This window comes from Sus scrofa, chromosome 7 (genome assembly GCF_000003025.6).
Source record: "Sus scrofa isolate TJ Tabasco breed Duroc chromosome 7, Sscrofa11.1, whole genome shotgun sequence".
In the NCBI taxonomy this organism is placed as follows: Eukaryota; Metazoa; Chordata; class Mammalia; order Artiodactyla; family Suidae; genus Sus; species Sus scrofa.
Genome location: NC_010449.5, coordinates 11,874,533 through 11,900,141, shown reverse-complemented (window position 1 = coordinate 11,900,141; position 25,609 = coordinate 11,874,533). Strand labels below are relative to the sequence as shown.

Genomic DNA, 25,609 nt, shown 5'->3' with positions numbered 1-25,609 from the left:
GCGTGTGTGTGTGTATGTATATATATATGAATGAGTCACTTTGCTGTACAGTAGAAACTGACAACACTGTAAATCAACTATAATGGAAAAAAATTAACTCCAATTTATAAAGGACTCTTGAGGCATTTTTATTAAATACTTTTTTGACACTATCTAGAGTCTATTACTATTATTTAGCAACAAAGGAAGACGTTTATCCTAGAATAAAGTACACCAGCCATTCACTGTTAATTCTCATACATTTAACTCTATGGAATTTTTTTTTTAATTGGAACATGTAAAGGAACTTGGCAGATATGAGTCAGTGTGAAGAAATAGAAAGAATGCAGCATTTGTAGCTAGAAGATTGGGTTTTCAGTCCCACTCCGTTACATGTCAGCTCTGTGGCCTTGGGCATATAAATCCTTTGACCTTTCTTAGTTTTTCCTAAACCGTTGAATAGAAACAACAATTCCTGCTTTTCACTTCCTACTACTGACATTGTGAGATGAGAATGTGGCCTGGTGTGTAGAATTGCGACAATTCGAACTCGCCCCACAGCCTTGTTCTCTACTCCCCTGACTTCTCTGCCTGGCTCTCCACTGGCCCCCAGCACACTCAGAAGTCCAACAGCACCCTCACACACGTGTCACCCATTTGTCTCAGGAGACCAATATTTAGGCCTTTCATGGAATTACCATTTATTTGTATTCACTGATGATTCCAGACGAGTAGGTCTGAGAGACCCCACGGGGATTAATAAAATTTGAAAACAGGAAAGTCTTCCCAACACAATTATCTTCTAAACATAATTCACTTATGAAGAACCCCCATGTTCCTACTAAGTCCCATTATCAGTCAGGTCACTCTGTCATTCAGAAGAATGTCACTGCAGAAATCACTTTATAGATTGTCACACACAAAGATTTTCTGCATCCTGTTGGTAACTCTTAATAGTTGGATAATGAATTCCTTTTAAAATTCGTAACTATTCCTTGTAAATAAGCTATGGTAAAACCAAATTTTAATAACGTTTTAATTCATTCAGATTATATCTACTTCATGTTATAAGGCTTTATTAAGAGTCAAATTATTTGGGTAGTCTGAGAAATGCAAGACATATAGATATAGAGACATACACAGATACCATTTAGTAATTTGAAACGATTTACCTAAGTTGATTATATTAAACAAATAATTATCACAACTCCACACCATCGCTTTATAGATTATAGATCCAAACTAAGACATTGAGACCAAGCACATTTTGAAAATTTTTGGCTGAGTTTTTACTGTCTGTAAAACTGAAAAGACCCATGAGATGTGCTATTTTTCAACAAATTAGTTATAGCCTGTTGTGATCAATGACTGTTGAATTTGGCTCTTTCTCTGCTTCTAAGCAAAGGCAGTCTCACAGCTGCCTAAGCAATTGCATTTTCCCACGTGTTCTCAGTATTAGCCCCATGGTGACTTTTTTTTTTTAATTAAAAAAAATGCATTTCCATTTAGAACACATCTCGATGGCACAGGAACATGCAGCTCTGAGTACTCCTGGGGAGCAGAAATAGCCTCTGGAGACCTGGAGCCAGAATCCATACACTGAAGAGTGAGGGGTCCTACAGTTCCTAGAAAATGTAAGGGCCAGGTATGAGCCCCCACTTTGCCCACTCCCTCCCCCTCTAGCATTGTCATCCAGGTTGAAAATGGGTTAAGACAAATGTCAAGGAAAGTCTACAAATGGGCTACATGTGGAGCGGTCTCATGTTGCCATGGTAATAGGAAAGGCAGGGAGGGGGCGTTTTAAGCTACTATTTTTGATTCTTAGACCATTTTAGTACCAGTTGTCAGAGTCATCTCTGTGCCCCCCTCCACCTCCCCTTCAGCCCTCCCAAAGTGCAGGGGCCTATTTAACTGTTGCCAAAGGTTAGCTGATCGATTCTCCATCAGCTGTCTGAAAACTGAAGGAAATCAACCCATTGTTCCTCCTACCTGACCCCTGGCTACCAACCTGATTTCTTTCTTCCCTAACTTAGCTCATTTGATTGATTTTAGATTATGTATGTATGTATGTATTTATTTATTTATTTATTTTTGGCAATGGCAGGACACAGGGTGGGACCTTCTCATTTATACTATCGGGAACAAAATTAATTGGTAAGCAACTCCTTAAATATATGAATGGGTGGCACAATTTTGCCCAAGCAGAGCATTGTGGTTGTCCATCCCATCATCCATATGGACCAGTTTCTACAAACCTCAGCATTTGTACATTAGCGTAAAGGGTAATTCCTCCGGCATATGAGGTGGATGGGACTGCTGGTTCCCTCCCCCTTCCTATGTTCTAACTACTTTGGAGGATGCTCTGTATCACCATAAAGGAGCCAGTAATCAGTGCATTGCGTCTTCACTCCAGATGCACCCTTCAATACCTGCTCTGCCATAGTGGACTGCACTCTAAGCTTTTTTTCCTTTACATTGAGCGTGATACAAGCTTTGTCAGTAGAAGGCACTGCAGGGATCCTGCAAGAGGAAGAGGTTTCTCTTCAGGGTTCTGGTTATTGCACTTTGCTTTTCTTGCTTTTATTGTATTGTCTGTTAGTGGGGCATGTGTGAGGGGACAGGTGGTGGTGTTCTGCCCCAGCCACGTATCTGCAGACCCTCAATGACTTTGCAACTCTGCTTGGGCCTGGTAACCACCTTCCCTATGTGAACACCAAACAATGCAGGTCTTGGGCTCACAGTGGTGCCCCAACTCTCTCTGTGCATCTGCCCAACTTACCTGTGCCCCAAAGGGTTATTTCCTGCTTTCCAGGCACCTGTGGACGAGCTGCAGAACTAGCGACCCAGCAAAATTTGTGCCACCCAGTGGACTTCAACTACACCTTCTCCAAATGGGTCTGAACGTCAGGCCTGGGGAAGGCACCCACCCCTGCCAAGTTTGCCCTTCTGATACTCTCTTTCAACTCTATGGTACCCTTAGAGTTATCTTTACATTTTTATATTTACGCCATCATAGCTTAATAATTCTTTACATTAAACTTCTCCTGCTTGGGAGTTCCTGATGTGGCACAGAAGGTTAAGAATCTGACTGCAAGTGACTCAGGTTGCTGCAGAGTAATGGTTTTGATCTCCAGCCTGGCACCGTGGGTTAAAGGATTTGGCCTTGCTGCAGCTGTGGCATAGGTCACAGCTGTGGCTCAGATTCATTCCCTGGCTGAGAATACCCATATGCCAAGGGCGTGGCCATAAAAAAATTCCCTGCTTAAATTACTGTGTGCTTTCTCTCCTGACTGGAACCCAGTTGATAGCCCCCTTCCCACATGGGGCATTTATCAGCCTCCTGGCTGGCCATCAGTTTGATAACCAACCACAGCCTCACTCCTTTCCTGGACTTATTTTGCATCCACCAAGTCTGCAGGGAATTGATCAGAAAGGACTTTTGGTCAATCCATGAATGTTTCTACTTAATGACTTTGCAACCTTTCAAAAAGTGATGTCCATTCTCTCTTTGTGACTAATGACTTCTTTGGGTAAAATGTATAGAAACAAATTGGTTAAAAACAACATTCCTCCGGGGTTTCCTGGTAGCACAGTGGGTTAAGGATCCCAGTATTGTCACTGCTGTGGCTCAGGTTCGATCCTTGGCCCTTGAACATCCCCTTTTTTGGTGTGGCCAAAAAAGCAAAAAACAAAAAAAAACCCCAAAAACAAAAAACATTCCTTGAAAGATACAGAATTTCAGCCCCTAAACTCTTCTTTATCTAGAAGGATATGTAGAGCCAATTTACAGTAGGATTTTTGCCATTGTTCATTGTTCACGAACTCCTGCTGAACACATAGACTCTACTAGTCTAAAATAACTAAATAATTGTGGGGGTTTTTTTGATTTGCTTTTATTTTGTTTTTTGGCAGCATATGGAGTTTCCCAGGCTAGGAGTTGAATCAGAGCTGCAACTGCCAGCCGACTCCACAGCCACGCCAGATGTGAGCTGTGTCTGCAATCTACACCACAGCCACAGTAACACAGATCCTTAACCCACTGAGTGAGGCCAGGGATCAAACTGCATCCTCATGGATACTAGTCGGGTATGTTATTGCTGAGCAACAACAGGAACTCCCTGGTTTTTTTTAATGAAAAGTGTCTGTAGAATATCAGGTGAGTGTTGGTGGCCTCCATAAGCTGAAGATACTGTGAGTGCAGAGGCTAAAAGATATTGCTTATCATGATCCTTTCCATAAAATTGATTAATATCACAGCCTCCGCTTCTGAATATATATCAGAGGAACCTACACCACAGCTCATGGCAATGCCAGATCCTTAACCCGCTGAGCAAGGCCAGGGATCAAACCTGCAACCTCATAGTTCTTAGTCGGACTCGTTAACCACTGAGCCATAACGGGAACTCTGCAATTCCCAATTTGAAGAATCCATTTTCTTTTGTGACACTGAAAGCTATTTGATTTTCAGAGCATTTTCCTACCTAATGGCATAAAGATTGAAGCTGAATTTTTCAATGATCAGCTTTAACTAGACAAAATTTTTAAATAAATGAGTGGTCAGAGCTTTTTACAAATAGAAAATCAATTTGAAAATAAATCACTCCCATCAGATCGTGTTGTGAATGACATGTTGCCACTGGGAACAGAGTAAGATTATTCAGGGCAATATCACCCTGGAATTATTATGGATGCACATATTAGGAACAACCTTACATTAGAAACAGCTGTCTTGGAAGATGCAGATTCAATGAAAGTTTTTGCCTTGTAAAATGGATAGCCTTTTTAAAAATTTGAAAATTTAAACAAAAACATGTTTTCATTAGATTCAGACCATGAATCCCTTCTTAAGAAAGTAGTTTTTGTGTAATGGAGTCAATCAGCAATGCCAGAAGAAAACAAACAAACCCCCAAAACCTCCTCATACCGCTTCTGTGATTGTGAATTTGCACCCCACTAAAGACCCATTCCTTTGGACGTTGGACCTTTAGGGGTTTGGGATGTTCAAGAGTTGCTTATTAAAAATTATTCCCAACAGGAACAATTCTTTTAAATTTTTCTGAGCCAACTTTATCAGAGAGAACTCAATGGAGTGGCTTTGTAACCATGACAAGTTTGGATACAGGCTAGGTTTCCGGTAAGTGTTAGAGGTAGCAGAAGAATAACTAAGCATAGTTCTCTTGTACTTTGTCGTTTATAGACTCACTGACATACACTGACCTGTTTAGGAAGAATTGCTTAAAACATACACAGTTCGTCCATTCTCCCAGATGGGAAAGCCAGATCATCAAAGGGGAAGATACTTAGAAACACATTCCAGGCAACTTCTACATGGCTTTGTTTCATTTTGTTTCCTGGTTGTATTTACTTTAGTGTAATGCCATTAAAAATCAATATAGCACACAGCCCTGTGGAGCTCATCATTGCATTTACTGTAAGATCATCTGCAAAGATTTTGACATTACCTCAGACACTGTCTTCTTTACATGAAATTTTTCCTGCCTGTTCTTAGAACAAATGACATTTGGCAGTTCTCTTGGACAGTTGGTTCCTTTTTTATATTATGGATGCTGTGAAGTATTCTATAGACTAGATTTTCTTTTTTTTCTTTTTTTACTGGCTGCTCTAAAGATTAGAACCAAATTTATATACCACTCCTATTTTTATTCTCATTTCTGTCTTCAGTACGTATTTCTCCCTTTGTTTTCTCTTATATCTTATCTTTCTAATTTATGCTGCATTTGTGAATAGTACGTGTATAAGTCCTGTTCATCTGCATTTGACATGCACGGTCATGTGCACATGCGTGTTCAGTAGAGCCTTACTTATAAGCTACCGTAAATAATTTACAGAGCAAAGTATATTCAAAACACATAAATAACTGGTTTTTTATAATTTTCACACAACTCTAAATTAGATATAATTAGGCTTCTGATAATTAAAATGAACGAAATTCAAGGCTGCAAAATACCTTATCAATGTCGTGAGACTAGTAATAGAGCTAGTCTGAAGCAGATTTTCTTTTTTGTTTTTAATTCAAATCTCATGCTCTCTTCCATACTTAATATGTTGAAGGAGAAAAAGATACTAAAGAAGATAATAGAAAGTCACAATTTTCCCTAGAAAGAGTTACTTCCCATTTTCACTATGCAAGCAGAATGCTTAAATAAATGCAATTAAACTATCCTGGCTTTTAGAGTCAAATATTCAAAAATCATTCATTGTATTGGACCCATCCTAAATGGCCGGGTAAGCCCCCATAGTGGGGCCATTTGGATGGTCATACTGTATTGAGTAAAATCCAACTTTACCCAAACATTGAGGGAACCTCCCTCAGTTCTTGTTAATGAGTTGGTTTTGTAATCTCTCCTTTTAAAACCTTGTGCTCAGAGACTTGTGAAATGGCACTTATGTATGTTGAAGTTGATTAGTTGACATGGCCTCTTTCTTTTTAACAAATAAAACATGAAACTTCAATCTCCAAAGCTCTTTGTACATTTATTTTTAATGAGCAATGTTCCCTGATCAGACAATCAAATCAGAAGCTCATCCAGAGAAGCCTGGAATCCAAACAAGATGCCAAAGAAAAAAATAAGGTGAATGAATACTTCTCCAGCTGTCAAGATCAGTTAAAAGTACTTGTTAAGATATATACAGATACATAAAGAATACCAACCACATTTCTTATTTCATCTATATCTCTGTGAATATAGGATTTGGTTGCAAAGAAGATAAAATGATAAAAATGTTTTTGGCCTTATGATTGATTGCTTGGCCCTATTTTCAAGGCTCACAAATGCCCATATGCTAGATAGCTAATTAGTGTTATAATCTAAATTAATGGGACAGGCTATTATTTTATGACAAAATTGCTCCTGGGGGTAAGGATGGGTAGAGTTTAAAATGCCATTCAATCAAATACGGGATGCTTTGCTCTGCTTGCCCTCTGGAAGAGGGTTAACTCGGACTCATATCCTGAGTTATGAGATTCCTTAAAGGTCGTCTAATTTGAATTTTCTCAGTAATATCTTCCAAATGCTTCTCTTAATTCTGCTTAAATGCCTCCAGTATTGGGAAAATCCCCATCTCTCAAAGCACTTCATCTATTTTCAAAGCATTCCAACTGCCCGTGACTTGTAATCACAACACAGGCGGGTCTGTTACCTAAAATTAAACACTTATCAGCAGAGCACTCTCCCATAGAAACCTCTGAAGGACCTCTGTCTCTGTTATGAAGTAACTGGGAATAATCAAAACACGGTCAAATGTCTCTCTCTGAAAGATGGTGAAAATGTCACTCAGGCTGGTCATTTATTGTAGGACAATAGACTATTCTGAAGAATGGGTGGATACATACTCTAAGTTGCCTTTGGGATCCTGGGTCTCCATGTGGAGGAAAGGAATGACTTATAAATTTCAGTAAGCAGTTCCTTACGTTTCTGTATGGTTTTTAAAGGAAATTATGAGTACCACACCCCTGACCAAAGGGACCTGTAACCTTTCCTTGAGCAACTCTGTCCCCCCCCCCCTTGTTTATCCTACTCTGCTTTCTTTTTTGGATATCAGATGCACAGTTTAAATTAATCATAATCCCTGGTTCATGACACACTCTCATCATTGGTTCAAACACGGCTCCCTTTTAAATTTTTAAAATTTATTTATTCAATTATTTATTCACTCATTAATAATATAATAAACACTTATGAGCCTACCATCCAACATAAAAACTCGAATACTGACATTAATTTGATGTGCATTACCTGCAAGCTCCTTATTTTTCCCATCCCCTAGCCTTCTTTCACCCAAGATAACCACTATATTGTTTATCATTCTTTTATTTTCCCACGTCTCTAGTTTATCACATGTGTTCTCAAAGTATATTGTTTAGTTTTACTTTTTAACTTTATAAAAAGGATATCATACTGTAATTAATATTCTACATTTAATTTTTCGTAGTGCATTAGTTTTCCTTGCTGTATAATATTCCACTGCGTACAGGTGCCTTACTTTATTTACTCTCCTGTCAGTGGGCATTTGGGTTGTTTCTCAGATTTTGCTATCACAAATAGTGATTCTATGTCTATTCTTAGACATGTGCAAGAGTATACCTTTGAACAGAATTATTGGATTATAGAGTACATGAGTATTTGCTTTTTCCAGGTAATGCCAAAATATTTTCCAAAGTGGTTATACTAATTTACACTCCTATCAACAGTGTGTAATAAATTCTGTTGACCCACATTCCTCCCATACTTGTATCATCAGACTTCTTAATTTTTACCAAATATATAAAAATTATATATATATCGTGGACTTGCATTTCTCTAATCATTAATAAAATCAAACATCCTTGCATGTGTTTATTGGCTATACGTGGGGTTTTTTTACATAAAATGCCAGCTTATGATTTTTGTCCATTTTCTTACTGTATTGTTTATTCTTTTATGAATGATACACAGGCACTCAGTGTATATTCTTGATATTAATACTTTCTCAGTTGGATGTGTTAAAATCTTCTCTAAGTTGTATTTTCTTTATGCCATCTTATGATAGACATTCTTATTTTTAATATAGTCAAATCAATCTTTTCTATTTATAGCTTTTTATGTTTTGTTTAAAACTCCCACTTTCTCCCAAGTCATGATGAATGCTATAATAAGCCACCCAGATCCCTGCTCTAACATGAAAGATAATTTCATGTTAGAGCATGAAAAGAGACCTCTGTCAAGGTCATACCCCCTTCCTTGGGGAGCCTGGGACTATTGACGAAAGTGGAGGTCTTATAAAGACAGAACCCTTTCACTCAAAAGCAGGATAGCTGTCAAAGACCATCCTACATCCTGATCTCTCTGTAGGATCCGATGGGGCTTCCAATGAGACATCTCTGCTTACTTCCCTTTGCACAATCCTGCTCCCTTCCCTTCCCAGTTGTTGATCCTTAATAACCTCCTGCACCAATCTCTGAGTCTGCCTCTCAGGAAGCCATCTGCAACAAGAGACAAAACATAAATACCCACTTTTCCCTCCTCTTCACAATTCCTCTTGTTTGGCAGTTGCACCTATTAGAATTTTCTTATTCTGAAACACAACCAACCTCCTAGTAATCTGTGGTCCTCATTTCTACTCTTTGAGACCAAACAGGGTAAATCTATTCCCTGTTCCTCATAACACTTTTTTTTTTTTAAGGCCACACCCATGGCATATGGAAGTTCCTGGGCTAGGGTCAAATTGGAGCTGCAGCTGCTGGCCTAGGGCACAGCCACAGCAACAACTAAGCAGGATCTGTGCCATGTCTACACCCTACACCACAGCTCACAGCAACGCTGGATCCTTAACCCACTGAGCAAGGCCAGGAATCGAACCAGCATCCTCATGGTTACTAGTTGGGTTCCTAACCTGCTGCACCACAACAGGAACTCCGCATTTTAAATTAGAAGACAACTATCATGTGTCCACTGAAGCTTCTTTGTTCCAGGCAAAAAAAAAATAGACCAGCTTCCTTCCATTGCCCTTATGGGACAGGGTTTCCAGACTTGTCTCCCTCCTCGTTGACCTCTCCAGGTCACTCTTATTTCTTTGATTACTACTTGTTATATTGATAGAGACTTTTGATATATACCATATTAAATATCAGAAATCCAGGTCCAGTCAAGCCCTGGTACTTACTTTGCACATGACCTTCATATAGAATGGATTTGGAGCATTGAGAATTGATGCCTGTGAAAGCAGATCACCCCAGGGCCAAAAAGGATCCTGTCAGGTCCCCTCAGACACCCCACTTGCTGGGAACTCAATCTTTTATAGCAGGGGCGAAGAATTGCCTTTGGATTGGTTCCATTTCGTTTCTGACTAAAACGGTTACCTGTCCCTCCTCCTTATTACCCCCAATTCCTAATAAATCTTTTCTAAAAATCAAGGGGAAGAAAAAGGCATATCTCCCATTCAGGAGTAGCCCAAGGTAATAACTCTCGTCTTTAAGGATACCTTTTTTAAAGAGAGCTGAAACATCCCTTATTTCCCAGATGAGCATTGGGAAGATAACTGAGGCTGTAAAAGCTGGACTTTTAAAGACTAGAGTTCCCATCGTGGCTCAGTGGAAATGAATCTGACTAGCATCCATGAGGATACAGGCTTGATCCCTGGCATCGCTCAGTGGGTTAAGGATCCGGCATTGCCATGAGCTGTGGTGTAGGTCGCAGATGCAGCTCGGATCTGGTGTTGCTGTGGCTATGGTGTAGGCCAGAGGCTACAGCCCCGATTTGATCCCTCTCCTGGGAACCCCCCATATGACATTTTGGTGTGTATCCTTTCAATCTGTTTTCTGTGTAAATATACTTTAAAAAATTTTTTTTCTAAATTGGAATAATACTGTTTTGCAACTCACCCTTTTCACTTAATATGTTAGAAATATATTAGAGTACATATCATTAAGTACTGTAGAATAGAATATCATTTTTAATGGATACATTGCATTCTGTCACATGGATGCCACATTATTTTACCAAGTCCCCATTGTTAGATTTTTGGTTGTTTTCCAATTCTATTTTATTTTAAGTAGTTCTGGAATAAATATCCCTTAGATAAATCTTAACATACACTCATACTTATTTCCTTAGAATAAATTCCTAGAAGTGAGATTTAAGACCTTGGGTAAATATTTCAAAATAGTCCTCCAATTTACTCTACTCCATGGCCAGCAATAGTTTTAAAATGCCTACTTCCCCACACCCTCCATATCACTAGGTTTTACTGTAAAAGATAAAATACTTTTCCAATTCGGTTGGAGGCAAGGGACTCTTTCTCTTCACGGCATTTATATTATAGTCTATCTTTTTCTTTACTTACTGGTAAAGTTAATTTGTTTAATACAAGCTATTCATTGGCCATTTTATTTCATGTTTTCATATCCACCTTTTTCTGCCTTTCAAGTGGTCGACAAGTTTATTTTTCCTTGATTTGTATTTTCTCTGTATGCATTAAGGATAGACTCTTTGCCTTCCATCTGTGTTGCAGTTTATCCTGTTTTTGAAGAGGGAGTTACCCTGGTCTTCTTCACCCAAAGGTCTCTCTAATGGATGAAATTAGAGACAATGTAATAAAGTGATGTAAAATTTTTCCTAAAATGTAAAGGAGAAGAGCACTTGCCAGGGCTCGCGACGGTCCTCCTGCAGGTAATAAGGCAGGTAAAAGAAGCTCTCTTCCAGGAGCATGCAGACCTCCAGAGCATGGTGGACTGTGCACTCCAGGGATGCTGTGAAATGAGAGTAGCCTGTGTTCAGCCCTGAGCTGACAGGTCCTGTAATGGCTCTTGCCACAACTGTCAATGTGACAAAGGCCTTGGGACTTGCCTGGCTCCTAAAAATCAGCTTCATATCAATTAGTATGTTTAGTGTGTCACCAGGGATGAGAGGAAGAAACAGTACTTCCTCCTGAGATAAACACTTCCATTTAGAGCTCATTAACAAAACGTAGCTCAGAAAGTTGTAATCATAATTCAGAAAGTTGTAATCATAATTCAAGCCACAAAGACACTTCCAGGTCAGTGCCTTAGGGAGTGGGTTCATTTTTGTTGCTTGTTAAGGACCTTATTAGAGCTTTAAGACACATAGAAAACCTTTGCCTTGTTGGGACTTCTGAGCTCATTTAAACTCCCAGTATGCCATTAGGGCTTGTATGAACTTTTCCATGTTTAGTGTTGATTTCTGACAAGAGAGAAACAGATGCATCATACTTTGTGAATTGGTCCTCTGGGAACCAACAAAGAAGAGTAACAGAAATGGGGAGGAAGATTCCCCAGGGGCTGAACCTGAATAGCTGTGCTGAAGTGTGGAAGGAGGAAAGGAACTGTTACTGGTGTCACTCTTTTTTGATTCTTATGTGTAAATACTTTTATATTCTTGATCTCTGCTGCTCAATTCTGGTGCATCCTTTGAACAAGGATGTTCAATGACACACTTCAACCTAGTGTTTCTCCCTCCCTGTACCACCCAACTTCAGCCACAAGCTATGAGGCCAATCAGTTACACATGTGTGGCAAATCTTGGTGCCAGTGAAGTGATGTCATGTTAAACTAGTTGTTGAATCCGAATTAAGAGGAAAACAGCACGGCGAAATCTGTTTTCATTCTTTTGGCCTTCTATACTAGGCAGGGTAATCAATGCTGGTAGGTTTAACAAATAACCCCCAAATCTCTCCTGCATCCCAGTTCCACAGCAGCCCAGGTAGCTCTCCTGGGAGTCTGTCCTGTAAGCACTAAGGGAAGTGCACCACGCCCCTTCCATCTTGTGGTGCTGCCGTCTTAAACATGGCAGGTAGCTGTCAGTGGAAGGAAAAGAGAGAATATGGAAAAGATCAAAGACCCAGGCAGTCTTATGGCTATTGTCCAAAACCCAGTCACCTGACTGTGACCTAAGTGTAAAGGAGTCTGGGAAGATACATTCTTGTGTACTCAGGAAGAAGAAAGAGAAACGAGATTTGATAACCGTAGCGTTGTCTCTACCACAACTCAGTGGGTTTTGCCCATATGAGTGATAGAGCCAGCTAAAAGGCCCCTCTAGCCAAAACTTTCTTTCTACTGCACCTCAAGCCTTGTTGGATACATGAAATATCCACATCTGCATTCCCTTTAAGACTTTAAAGAGTGGATTGAAGGAGTCTAAGTGCATATCATGGACAGAGTCACCTTTCGAGGAATAAAACCAACATTTTTTCCTGTCTTCGTTGTTCTCAGCATCTTTGAGAGGCAGAGTCAGCTACTTACCAATTTCCCCTCTGCAGATTAGACAAGAGAAAGTACACAGACTGGGCTTAATCAACTCGGACAACTCAGAGCTGGCTGGTGCAAACAATTCAAAGAGAGATAATTCATACCAAGTTGCCCTAAAACAGCCTGATCTAATGCTCCTTTTTGTGAATCATAAATATGAGAGGAACAAAGAAGAATCAGGCCTTTGGTTCCAGGTTGCTGTCTTGAGATACACCTGACAAATTTCCCTACTGCTGCCTAGGGACAACTAGGACCCTTGGTAGCTATATGCCACTAAAATAAACCCTATTTTATAGCCTACCATTTAGCTCATAAGAGGTTCCTGGGAAAATTCCACATGGGGCCTAAACATTTCCTGTCATGGAGTATGAAATAGAGACCACTGCTCTTAACCAAGGTGGGTCAAGAAGAATGGCAGTGGTCAAGGGTCCATAGCAACTCTGAATCCCATCAGGTCCCTCTACCCTAAGGGATAGGAAATGGTCCTTAATTAAGCCTTGGTTCTGCTCTCTGGGAAGAAGGGCTAAGCCCATTGTTCTCCATGACTCTTGACTTTACTGACTGGAGTGCCTTCCTTTTCATTTTCTTTCTTGGCCCCTTAAAAAAGCATTGCAGAACATGCCTTCCTTGAAGGATGACCAACCACCCCAGTTCGCCTAAAACAGGGTTTTCCTAGACTGCAGGACTTTCAGCATCAAAACCAAGAAGGTCTCAGGCAAACCAGGATGAGTTGGTCACCCTACCTTACAACTTTGTTGAGCAACTTTCTCCATCTCCTTCCTCCTCTTAAAAGTTTGAGGCCCAAATATCCTTTTATATCTTGAAAAGTCAGTCTCTTTTAAACCAGCCTGGGATGCTCTGGGCAAGATACCAAAACACTGTTGACTTTTTTTGTATTTGATTCTAGACAACACTATGTGACAAATCATATTCACAGTTTATTTTGAAAGATCCAGTTTACTCATTAACAGTCGCTTTGATATATCAGGCTTCTGTGGGTCCACAGTGTTCCACTGTGAGGGAAAAATCTGTTAGGTACCTCTTAATCCTTTTAGTGACTTTTTAAGGCTTAATTTGGTCTTTCCCTGGAGGCTACGTCTTAGTAGGTTTTTCATATTCAAAAGAACTTCTCAATGTTCTCTTTTACTGGTTGGAGATGAGAAACAGTTTTGTTGTTCAGCCCTGAAATGTCCAAAATTCTTGAGCTCTGTATGTTTCCTTTCTATTTTGCTTGCAGTCAATTTCTGAATCCATCGCTTTCAGTATTTTATGACATACAACTTATAACAACCAGCTCGCACCATCAACATCTGCCTTGAAACCTTCCTACCCCTCTTTACAAGTTCTTTCAGTACATTTTTGCCTTTCAGATTTTGACAGGTAACAATTTTGGCAAATACTCTTCACTGCATAGCCTGGGTCAGCAATCTTCCAACCTCTGTTATTTCCTTACTATGTGCTGATTGAGCTTGAAGCCACTGCCGCATATGTTTTAGGCAGTATCTTACTTCAGTACCAGTTTCCACAGTAGAGAGGTTTTCACTGTAATAATTCCGTGTAACAAATAACTCTAAGATCTCAGTGGCTAAAATAATAAACATTTAATTCCACACTCACTTATCTGTAAGTAAAGTGCGGTTCAACAGACATCAGCTGGACTAAACTGAGCTAGGCTGGACTGCAGGTATAGAGGCAGTTCTCCATCATTTTTGGGTCCATCTTTGATCTGAACATCCTGAACTAGCTAAGAGTGTCATCAGATCTTGGCACCATTCCTGAAGACCTTCAAGGTAATGGATCATGTTTGGATGTGGCCATTGACCTACAGTTCTCCCGAGCTTGAAGAGCCATCTTATTAAAAGATTGCAGGAGTTCCCAATGCGGCTCAGTGATGAATGAACCCGACTAGTATCCATGAGGACATGGATTTGATCACTGGCCTTGCTCAGTGGGTTAGGGATCCGGAATTGCCGTGACCTGTGGTGTAGGTCGAAGACACAGCTTGGATCCCACTTTGCTGTGGCTGTGGTTGGAGCCTTAGCCTGGGAGCTTCCACATGCCTCAGGTGTGGCCCCCAAAAGACAAAAAATTAAAACAAAAAAATAAAAGATTACAAACAATTTTCTCTCTCACTGAAAAAAATACAATTATTCATTTCATAATATGCTTTATTTTTATCATTGCAGAAATTATTATTCTTTTACATATTTATTTTAAATGTCTCTAAAGAGTTTGTGGTATAGTATTATTTGGGACAATACTACTTTTACCCATTGAGACATGTGATGACAGAAACCAATGAGATTGGACCCAACAGATGTTTATTGATTGCATGAGGTGTGGTAAATACAAAACTTGTCACTGTTTTCAACAATAATGATACTGGTATAACACTTATATTGGACTGGTAGTGTTCTGAGCACTTTCTGTGTAGTAATGCAACATGACAGCCCTATGACACAGGTGCTATGTTGTTCCCATTTTATGGAAGAAGAAATGGTTGCACAGATAGATGAAGTATTTTGCAAAAGTTTACACTTTTAGTAAGTGGCAGAGCAGGGATGTGAACCAGGGAAGCTTGCCATCAAAGCCCATACTCTTCACACTGCACTAGACTAGCTCTGTGTTGCCTGTAACCTGTGCTGCAGACTGTGGCAATTAAGTAGAAGCAAAGGCACCATGGACTGAAGAATGTGACTCTTGTGTTAAGTCTGGAGATGATCACTATCATAACTAGCTGCTCACTGAGTGAATCCACAAGGTCATGGGACATAGGAAAGGCACATTTTAAAGGCAGGGATGCACCTAGAAGCAGTCAAAGCATACAAGCTAACTAGGACAGGGCAGACTTAAGAGAAATAAGGGAAATGATCAGGCTTGGTCGACAGCAGTGTAATGATGAGAGGGTGAAGATAAGGAAGGAAAGGTATAAAGCTGGGAGATTTTTTTTTTTTTTTTTTTGTCTTTTTGCCTTTTCTAGAGCCACTCCTGTGGCATATGGAGGTTCCCAGGCTAGGGGTCTAATTGGAGCTGTAGCCACCTGCCTATGCCAAAGCCATAGCAATGCAGGATCCAAGCCACGTCTGCAACCTACACCATAGCTCAGGGCAATGCCAGATCCTTAACCCACTGAGCAAGGCCAGGGACCGAACCCACAATCTCATGGTTCCTAGTCGGATTCGTTAACCACTGAGCCATGACGGGAACTCCAGGGAGATGATTTTTTTAAACTACACTATTTAATAAATTTGGCTCTGCCTGGCCCTGTCATATCTAACTCCTCCCACCTTTTGTTTTTTTCACTCATAACTGGACATTCTCAGTAAGATCTAACTCTGCCAACTCAAAATTAGCCTTACTAATTCAGATAAATATTCCCTGGGGGTGTTCCTGTCATAGACACATTCATAGCACGTGATTGCTCTCATCTGAATTTAACTGCAGGTAAAAGCTATTCCATTAACCCTCTGAGCTAATGAGAATGACTGCTTCAGTCTCACCTAATCTCCTGAAGGAATTTGGAATGGTGGGGAGGGGGGAGTTTGACCACTGTTAACACGAAGATGCACGTGAAAAGCATAAAAACTACACATCACCAAGTACATGTTAGTTGTCGTTGCGTAGACTTCAGGCAGATGATAGCTTTAGTTTCAGACATTACTCTGGCTGAGGCTGATGTTGAAATATCTCAGAAAGCGTTAACTAATCCAGTTTCTGAATAATACCAAAAGTCTAAGGATCAGACAGATAATGGGGGTTTACCCAGGACAAGCGCGCATGGAGACCCAGTGACAAGGTCTCCATGGAAACCATGAAATCATTCTGTTGTTCTACAGATTTTTCTAATTTATCAAGTGCTTACCTGAGCCAGGCACTGATCTACGTGATGGATATTCAGGGTTAAACGCTGTGGACAAGTGGATAATGCATAGGATGTGAGAGTTGAATTTTTTTTTTCAAAGAAGGAGAGAGTCTGTTGAGTAACTGGGTGGGTGGAAGTCTCAAATGGAAAGCTGAAGGTGGGGCAGCTTGTGGGGCGGGAACACTGGACACCCGGGAACATTGGGCAGATGGTGGGAAATACTAAACTTTCATCCCAGCCCTGCCTCCTCCAGTCACTGTGATGTTGAGCACAGACTCAGCTCCCATTCTTGCTTACTTGATGACTGACAGGAGGATGTTAATATCTTCCCTTATCACCTCTCAGGGAGTTTGTAAGTATCAGATTAGATAATAAAAGTAAAAAGCTTTGAAGTCCATAAGCCACCATATACATGCTGGGTATCAGTATTGTCAGCACCTCTGAGATCAGTGACCAGCATCTCAGTCATTGAATACAGGTTTGATAGAATTCTACTAAAACATTAAACAATATATTTTAAAGACCTAGCCAATCAATTTGCTCCCCATTAACATATTCATAGAAGAAAGCTGAATACCCAGGAGTTTCCACTGTGGCTCAGCAGGTTATGAACCTTACTGGTAGTATCCATGAGGGTGCAAGTTTGATCCCTGGCCTTGCTCAGTGGGTTAAGGATCTGGCGTTGCCCTGAGCTGTGGTGTAGGTTGCAGACACGGCTCAGATCCTATGTGGCTGTGGCTATGGCATAGGCCAGCAGCTGCAGCTCTGATTTGCCGGGGAACTGCAGGAGCAGCACTAAAAAGCAAAAAAAAAAAAAAAAAAAAAAAAAAAAAAAAAAAAGAAAGAAAGAAAGGAAAGAAGAAAGCTGAATACCTAGCCATGTCTCACATCTTCATTATAACCCAGTGGCACTAGCAGCATTCTGATCATGAACTCATGACTGTATTCTGTATCTAATGCACTCTGACACCGTTGAAAGGAATTTTGTTTTAGATTTTTAACTAGGAGAAAACTCACAACGTCGAGATGTCGCTTCCAAGGTTAGTGAGCCTAGTCAGAAAGAACTTTGAAACTGGGAAGAATCAATCATTTCTGGCTTTCATGGGATAATAATCCATAACTGACATTAAGCTAAGAGCCTCCTTACTGTTTAGCAAATTTGCAGAGAAACCAGGCCTCTGGATTTCATTATGTGCAACAGTGGTATCTTGGTCCAAATATTTTTTCATTGTAGCACCATTTATTATTTTCAAAGAATATAAATGATCTAAAAGTTCAAGAAGAGAAGCTTGGTTAGTTAAATTACAGCATCTACCTACAATGGACTGTGTTTGCTTTAAAAAGAATTATACTATAACAATAATATAATATAATAGTTTGTTATACTATAACAAACTATTAAGTGAAAAAGCCAGGTTATAAGCTTTGTGTCTGACATAGCCTCATTGCTTTTTCAAAATACGTATTTATGCATGTTATATATACGTAATTCTTGTAAAGTTTTGGAACAAATTCAAATATAAAGAAAAATTACCAGGATAATACAAAAACTTTTTTCCTGAGCCACTTGAAAGTAGATTGCTGATATGAAAGGCCTCAAGTGAACCACTCTGAGAACTTGTTTTAGTCCCTGAAATTGGAGAAACACAGGGTCTAGTGCTTGACACCTGCCTGGGGAGGGAAATGTCAGCACATAAATGGCCTGCATTTCCAAACTGGGGGGCCCAGGATGCCTGAGATCCCTTGGGGCAGAGGTGACCTCTGCAGAAGGAGGCCAACCTGGGTCATTTTAAGAGGACCTGCTCCCAGGAAGGAGAGGCCTGGAGGCCAGTGACCAGTGGAGAGTGTGGGCCTGTAGAAAGCGGAAACCAAAGACAGCTCATCAGCTGCAGGCAGAGGCAAAGGTCCCTGGCGATAGCAGCATTGAAAAGAACCTCTCTGCTGAGCACAGGCGGGAAATCAGCATTTGGATTCTCTGCCACTCAGGGGCCCAGCGTGATGCTATGGGAGCAAGCAAGAGCCCTCATGCACTTACCTCTCCCTCCTCCCTAATCTGCGGCCCTGGAGGAGCCAGGTACTGCCTGGCAATGTGGAAGGAGGAGGCGGGGCGTAGAAATGGAGTAGCTGGCCATGCCCGCACCCCCTCCATGGGCATCTAACCCAGAGCAGGATGGACCAGAAGCTTAACTGTGTAGGACTTTGCAGGGACTGGACTTCTTTCCTGAATGTGACCAGTACACTTGTTATGGTTTTGAAAAATGACTGGAAAAGCTCTAGGATCCACCCAAGATTGTGTTCAGGATCTGGGAAGAGCCAGTTGAGGGAACCTGTTTGAAAAGGCAGAGGTGGAAAATAATAAAGTGATTTATACCTATACTCTATTGAGCTTGTCTGATAAACTGGATACATAATACATAAAAGAAAACATTTAGCTTGAGCATGAAACATCTCTAAATGTGAGAAAGAGTTCTCATTTTAATGAGCTACTTTTTTTTTCCAGCTTTACTGTGATATAATAGACATATTGTGTAAGTTGAAAGTGTAGTGTATCAGATGTAGGCCCGCGGCTACAGCTCTCATTTGACCCCTAGCCTGGGAACCTCCATATGCCACGGGTGCAGCCCTAAAAAGACCAAAAAAAAGTGTAGCGTGGTGATTGCAGTCATCACTGTTTTTTGCCTTTTGTAATCTATTGATAACTAGTTTTCAAAAATTATCTCCATAACCATCCCACTACATGTTCCATTTAATTGTTGTGTTTGTGTGTTTTAAGAATCCTGCTAGCAAAACAACATGAATAATACTTCTTTCATAAAATACCTCAGGAAGGACATTTTAAATGTTATCCATATAGTAATTCTCTAACACACTTCCAAAGAAATAGTAGCTTATACATAAACCCTGACACAACCCGTCATCTCAGGAGATACTGAATTAAGCTTGGGAAAAGAGGATATTACATTCTGTTTCTGTAGCATTCCATTTTATGCTTGCAAGACACCCGTCAACATCGAACTGGCAACCATAAATTGCCCAGGGCACTTACTTAAAATGTGACCCAAAGTACTGAGATCTCAGATGCCAAATATCAGTTTTTAACTTATGATTTTTAAAGTTACTGGTTCTCTCTAGAATTACACAAATTCCATTTCCCCAGCGGCTGTTTTATCATTTTAGTTTATCCTTCTGGTTGTCCTAGAAACAGGACCAGAATTATTCATTTTCAGAAAACATTTTTTATTGCTTGCATGGCAAGTTCCTCCCATTATTTTAGTAAATAAATGAATTGAATGTTCTTTGAAAATAAAATGCTTTGAAGCACATAGGAAAAGATTACAAGAAAATTATGAAACCTCAAGTTCAAAAAGAAAACCAGAGGTTTGTGAGAGTCAGCTAAATTCTATGCCAACACGAGCTTCTGATATTGTCCTCTGTTAGATTGTGTGGCTTACAGATCTGGTTTGCTTTTTTGCAGCCCTTATTTACCTATGGGGGTCACAAAAGTCACCCCATTGGCATATGTGTCCACATGTCATCCAGGAAGGACACAGTGTACCTGGAGGGAGGTGGTGATTGGACAGGCAAAGGTAACTGCTGGGAGGTGAAGTGACATCCCTCCTGAGGTCCTCAGATAAGCAAGAAAGAGACATCTTTACCGGTACAGAGCAGGCAGACAGGTAGTTCCAAGCTTCTACGACTGTGTTCTATGACTCTCTCTCTCACAAAGTATGGAAAAGTATGAAGCGTAATCCCATCTTCATGCCTCCTGTCCAAGGAAGAGCAAATAATAAAATCATCCATTTGATAACAACTTCTCGATGCCACCAAAACTGAAATGCCTTCAGGATAGGAATCAATTAGCAGGTCTCAGTTTTATTCAGTCTCTTCTTCCGGTTTCAGTGCAACTTCAGGGGAGTCCATTAGTTGCAAGGGTACCACTTGCCTTATCTGCAAACACTCCTTTATTTTTTAGAAAAATTAATTTATTTATTTTGCCTTATAAAGCTCTTACATTTCAGAAGGTCGTGATTTGGTTTTCAATAGCCAGATCCTACTTTTGACTTTTAAAAAATTCCAGTTTGCCTTTGTAGGAATCTCCAAAACCAATCAAGTTTACAAGGAAAGATGGTTGGAGGAGAGATACTTTTAGAACATTTGCAACCATCACTGCATCATTGATAGATCATGCAGCCTGGTGAAACAAGAATACATGAATAATATATCTGGCTTGTCTGCAGCCAGCCCTGTGGCTTAACACCGTGGCCTAAATTACTAGAAAAAACTCCATAGTCCTTTCTGCCCTTAAAAAAAAGGGTATGATTCTAGGTAAAGGGACTTTAGAATTCAACAAATGACATAAAATAGTTTTTTAAAAATTCATAGAACTTAATATACCACCACCATAATTTATCCATGAAAAGAAAGCATTTTTATGTCTGAAATGATAACAATGCCAGTAGTTGTTATTTTCACATGTTGAAAACAGTTATTCAGTTGTTTTGCTTTTGAATGAGAAGATCCCACCCTCTCCTGAACCCCCACAATTATGTCCTATGTTCCTTTAAGTCAGGAAGCACTGTTTTATTTGGAGGGCTCTGTATCAGGGGGAAAATCCAGTGGCAACATCAGCAAGATCTCCTGGAACTCTCTGTATGAAATTTTCCAAGGTTTCAGATTTCTGAGATTGAAGAGTGTGAAAAGCATCTTGAAAACAAGGCAATAAATGATGTATTTGGACAGAAATCTCTAGGATTAAAAAAATAAGAGGAAACTGCTGGCTCCATTTTGTAGTAATTACGAAGCAGACTGGAGAGCAAAAGGACATATGCTCCCAGAAAATATCATGATTGCCACAAAGTTGACCAAGTTGTGTTGTGGATAAATAGGGGCTCCAAGGTTCTAAGTCCTTTGGGCAAGAAAGACATTCCAGAGAAAGGAATAGAACAAGAAATGTTGGGTAAATGATGGGCGACTATGATAAACCATCAGATGTGATCATATGTCCCAGCTGCTGTCTTCTGGACCCACCGAAGAAACTGGTCATGATGGTTAATTTTATGTGTCAATTTAGTTGGGGCACCGGGTGCCCAAACATTTGGTCAGGTATTTTTGTGTTTCTGTGGAGATGTTTCTAGATGACATTAACATTTGAATCTGCAGATTCAGTGGATAGATTGCCCCCTTCCCCCCGACCCCCTGGTGTGGGTGGCCCTCATCCAATCAGTGGAAGACTTGAATAGAACCAAAAGACTGAGTAAGAGGGAACTCCTCCTGCCTGATTGCCTTGAGCTGGGACATCAGTTTTTTCGTGCTTTCAGACCTGAAATGAAACATTGGTTCTTCCCAGGTCTTGAAACTACCAGCCTTCAGTAAGTACTTTCTGTTCTTTAAGGAATGCATAGAAGTTCTTCTATTTGAAGATACTTTAACGTGAGTATACTAGGGTTCTCCAGGAAAACACAACCAATAGGGATACACACACACACACATAGGGGTGAGGTTTGTCCAAAAAAAATGCAAATAATAAAACTTTATGCGTGAGCCAGAAGTGGAGCGCAAAATGGTTGAGCAGTGGTCTAGCCCCTGTACAAACACAACCGGCTCAAGTTTGTGACTCATCATGCCAGGGGACAGTGGCAAGGGAAATAGAACTCCTCCTGGGATTACAAGAGAAACGTTTTCCCCAAGTGTCCTTGGAAAGAGAGCCCTGCGGGCTCTTGGAGGCAAGAGCTCCCTACAAAAGTTCTCACAAGGGAGTTCCCGCTGTGGCACGGTGGAAACATAGGAACCACGAGGTTGCAGGTTCGATCCCTGGCCTCGCTCAGTGGGTTAAGGATCTGGTGTTGCCATGAGCTATGGTGTAGGTCGCAGATGCCGCTCGGATCTGGCATTGCTGTGGCTGTGGTGTAGGCCAGCAGCTATAGCTCGGATTAGACCCCTAGCCTGGGAACCTCCATATGCCACAGGTGCGGCCCTGAAAAGACCAAAAAATAAATAAATGAAAATAGAAAGAAGACAAAAGTTCTCACGAGCAGCTCCATAGGACCACTTCACTTCATGTCCTTCCATGTGGGCAAATAAAATAATGTTAGATGTTATCTAGTAAAAGCAGTCATTTGGTGTTGCGAGACATGTTTCCCTAATCTTCTTCCTTGATTGTTGAGAGACATGTTTCTCTAATTTTCCTTGATTATCTACCAATAGCCCCTCCTCACGTGATCTCATTTAAGAAACACAATAAAAGCGGTGTGGTTGCTGGAGAGGGGGCTCTTGGTCCCTGAGACCTTGAGCCTCCTGGGTTCCCACTTTTTCTCTCTATGTCTTGTTATTTTTGTGTCTTGTTGTTTTGTTATTTTTTCCTTAAGTTCCGTAGCACCTGTTCTTCAGCGCCATCCTGCTGAGCTGGCCTCGGCAATTTGGGAGGCAAAGCACCGGCCCAGACACACAGCTCTCCAAAGGTCTCTCTTGATCTCGAAGGTAGTTTTTAGAGTAACCTGGAGCATGGTTCTTACTGGGGCATTGTAGAAATTTATTCTGGAGCTTAGGGCTGTCACAATGCGAGTGTGGCTCCTGGCAATTAGCAGGCAGAGCCCAGGGATGCTGGACATTGTGCGGTGGGTGGGAGGCAGCAACAGCCTGTCCCATATCCCTTGTGGGTTTTTAAATATAATGCTGGATATTTAAGTAGATTAAAAAAAAAACTTGTCATCACATTCTCAAAGGGATAGCTGGGGGGAAGGCAAGATGGTGAAACTTCTGTGGAAAAGAATCTAAAATGTTTGACCCAGCAATCCAACTTCTTAGGAATCTCCTCTAAAATTATACCTCCACAAATATTAAACAACACGTGTACAAGGTTATTTGTTGCAGCATTAATTAGGGGTTTTCTGTCTTTTTAGGGCCACACCTGCAGCATATGGAGGTTCCCCGGCTAGGGGTTGAATTGGAGCTGCAGCCACTGGCCTACACCTCAGTTCATGGCAACACCTGATCCTTAACCCACTGAGTGAGGCCAGGGATCAAACCCGTGTCCTCATGGATACTAGTCAGATTTGTTTCTGCTGATCCATGATGGGAACTCCATGTTGCAACATTAATTGTAATAAAGAAAAAAGATTGAAAACAATAAAAATGTCTGTGAATAAGGAATTGGCTGAATCAACTAAGGGACATCTATCCAATAGAGTATAACATAGCCGTGAAAAAAGAATTGGGAAGATTGACATGGAGTGACTTCAAGATATTTATAAGACCTATAGCATATAGGGTGCTACCTTTTTGTATTAAGAAAGAATAGGAAACCCCAGAAGGATAAGCCAAAAATGAAAATTATTGCTCATTACTCATGGAAGGTTTAGGGAGGAAAAATGGATGGAGAGGGCAGGATTGGGGTTAAAACTTTTCTTAAAGTAGCTTTTCAATAGTTTTAACTTTTATTTTTTTATTTTCTTCTTTGTCTTCTTAGGGCCGCACCCACACAGCATATGGAGGTTCCCAGGCTAGGGGTCGAATCATAGCTATAGCTGCCAGCCACAGCAACGCGGGATCCGAGCCGTGTCTGCAACCTACACCACAGCTCACAGCAGTGCCAGATCCTTAACCCACTGAGCGAGGCCAGGGATGGAACCCAAATCCTCATAGGTACCAGTCGGGCTCGTTACCACTGAGCCACAACAGGAATGCCCAGTTTTAACTTGTAGACTATGTTTATATTTCACCTATTTTTTAAAAACTACATCAAAAGGAAAATTAAAATTAAATGCAAACAGAAACTAATGAACATAATCATCACCATAACAAAGATAATGGCAAAGAGAATTATTTTCAATAACCTTTTAAAAAAATTTTATTGAAGGATAGTTGATTTATAATATTGTGTTAGTTTCTGCTATATAGCAAAGTGATTTAGTTTTATATACTTTTTCATATAAGATATGCAAATATATGGTAAAGGGGAATTTTCTGTAATGTTTCATTTGAATTAGAAATAGCATAAGAACTCAATTGTAAAAGTCCTTGTAGCCTTTTCCACAAAAAGGGACACCCTCAAAACAATGAGCACATCTAGTTCCCAGGTTTTAGGTCTAAATATCTCCCACTGAAAGAAATTAGAGACCCTCGGATAAATGGAAAATTCCAGTCGAAGGAGGGAAAAGCAAAGTTGCTTTCAAAGATGGATGACAGATATGACAAGAAATTCTAAGAATCCAGGAGTTCTCTTGTGATGTCGCAGGTTATGGATCTGGCGTTGTCACTGCAGTGGCTCAGGTTGCTCCTCTAATGTAGGTTCAGTCCCTGGCCCAGGAACATCTGCATGCCACGGTGTGGCCATAAAAAATAAATGATAAGAATCCAAATTTAGTACAAGATAACTGGCCTGGATTCGTCCACAAAAGAAGGGAAAAAAAAAAAAAAAAAAAAAAACAGTGTCATGTGAAAAGAAGGTAGAGGGATTGTTCTGGATTAAAAGAAACTAGTACAACATAATAAACAAAAACAATAGATGAATGTTGATTGGATCCTGAGTTTTAAAAATCACAGCTGTGAAAGTAATGGTTGGGTCAGTTGGAGAATTTTGCATGTAGACTAGATATTTGATAATATGAAATTGTTGTTAATTTTCTTTGATACGATAGCAGTGAATATGTAAGAAAATATCCTCCTCCTTAGAAGCTGCAAACTGAAGTCTATTGTAATATCTGTAAGCACTTTCAAATATAATTCTGGGGGAAAAAAGTTGACTTTGGGTGGAGGATATACACCGGTGTTCATTTTGCTATTCTTTCAATTCTCCTGTATGTTTGAAATTCTTCCTAATAAAAACTTGGGAGAATTTCTATTTTTTTTAGTGTAGGCTCTTACTCCATTTTGTGTATAGGCCCAAAATGGGTTTTTAGCATAGTTTTTAATCAGTGAATTTCCCAGGAACGTACCTTCTATGTAAATCAAGAGAGGGTCTCAGTTTTCTTTGGAATTTATCCAAAAGTTATTCACCATATACCACA

At 40.3% G+C, this 25,609-nt stretch overlaps 1 long non-coding RNA gene across 3 annotated transcripts in view; it reads left to right on the top strand.

Annotated features, from left to right (window-relative positions):
- Positions 1 to 25,609, top strand: part of LOC110261786 — a 134,034-nt gene that overhangs the window by 26,071 nt on the left and 82,354 nt on the right. The window contains exon 1 of one of the 3 annotated variants that reach the window (XR_002346325.1): positions 22,584 to 23,081. The exons of the other annotated variants lie outside the window; for them this stretch is intronic. This is a non-coding gene — a long non-coding RNA (uncharacterized LOC110261786). Of the gene's footprint in view, positions 1 to 22,583; positions 23,082 to 25,609 lie in introns of those variants that run through there. 3 annotated transcript variants of the gene reach the window in all.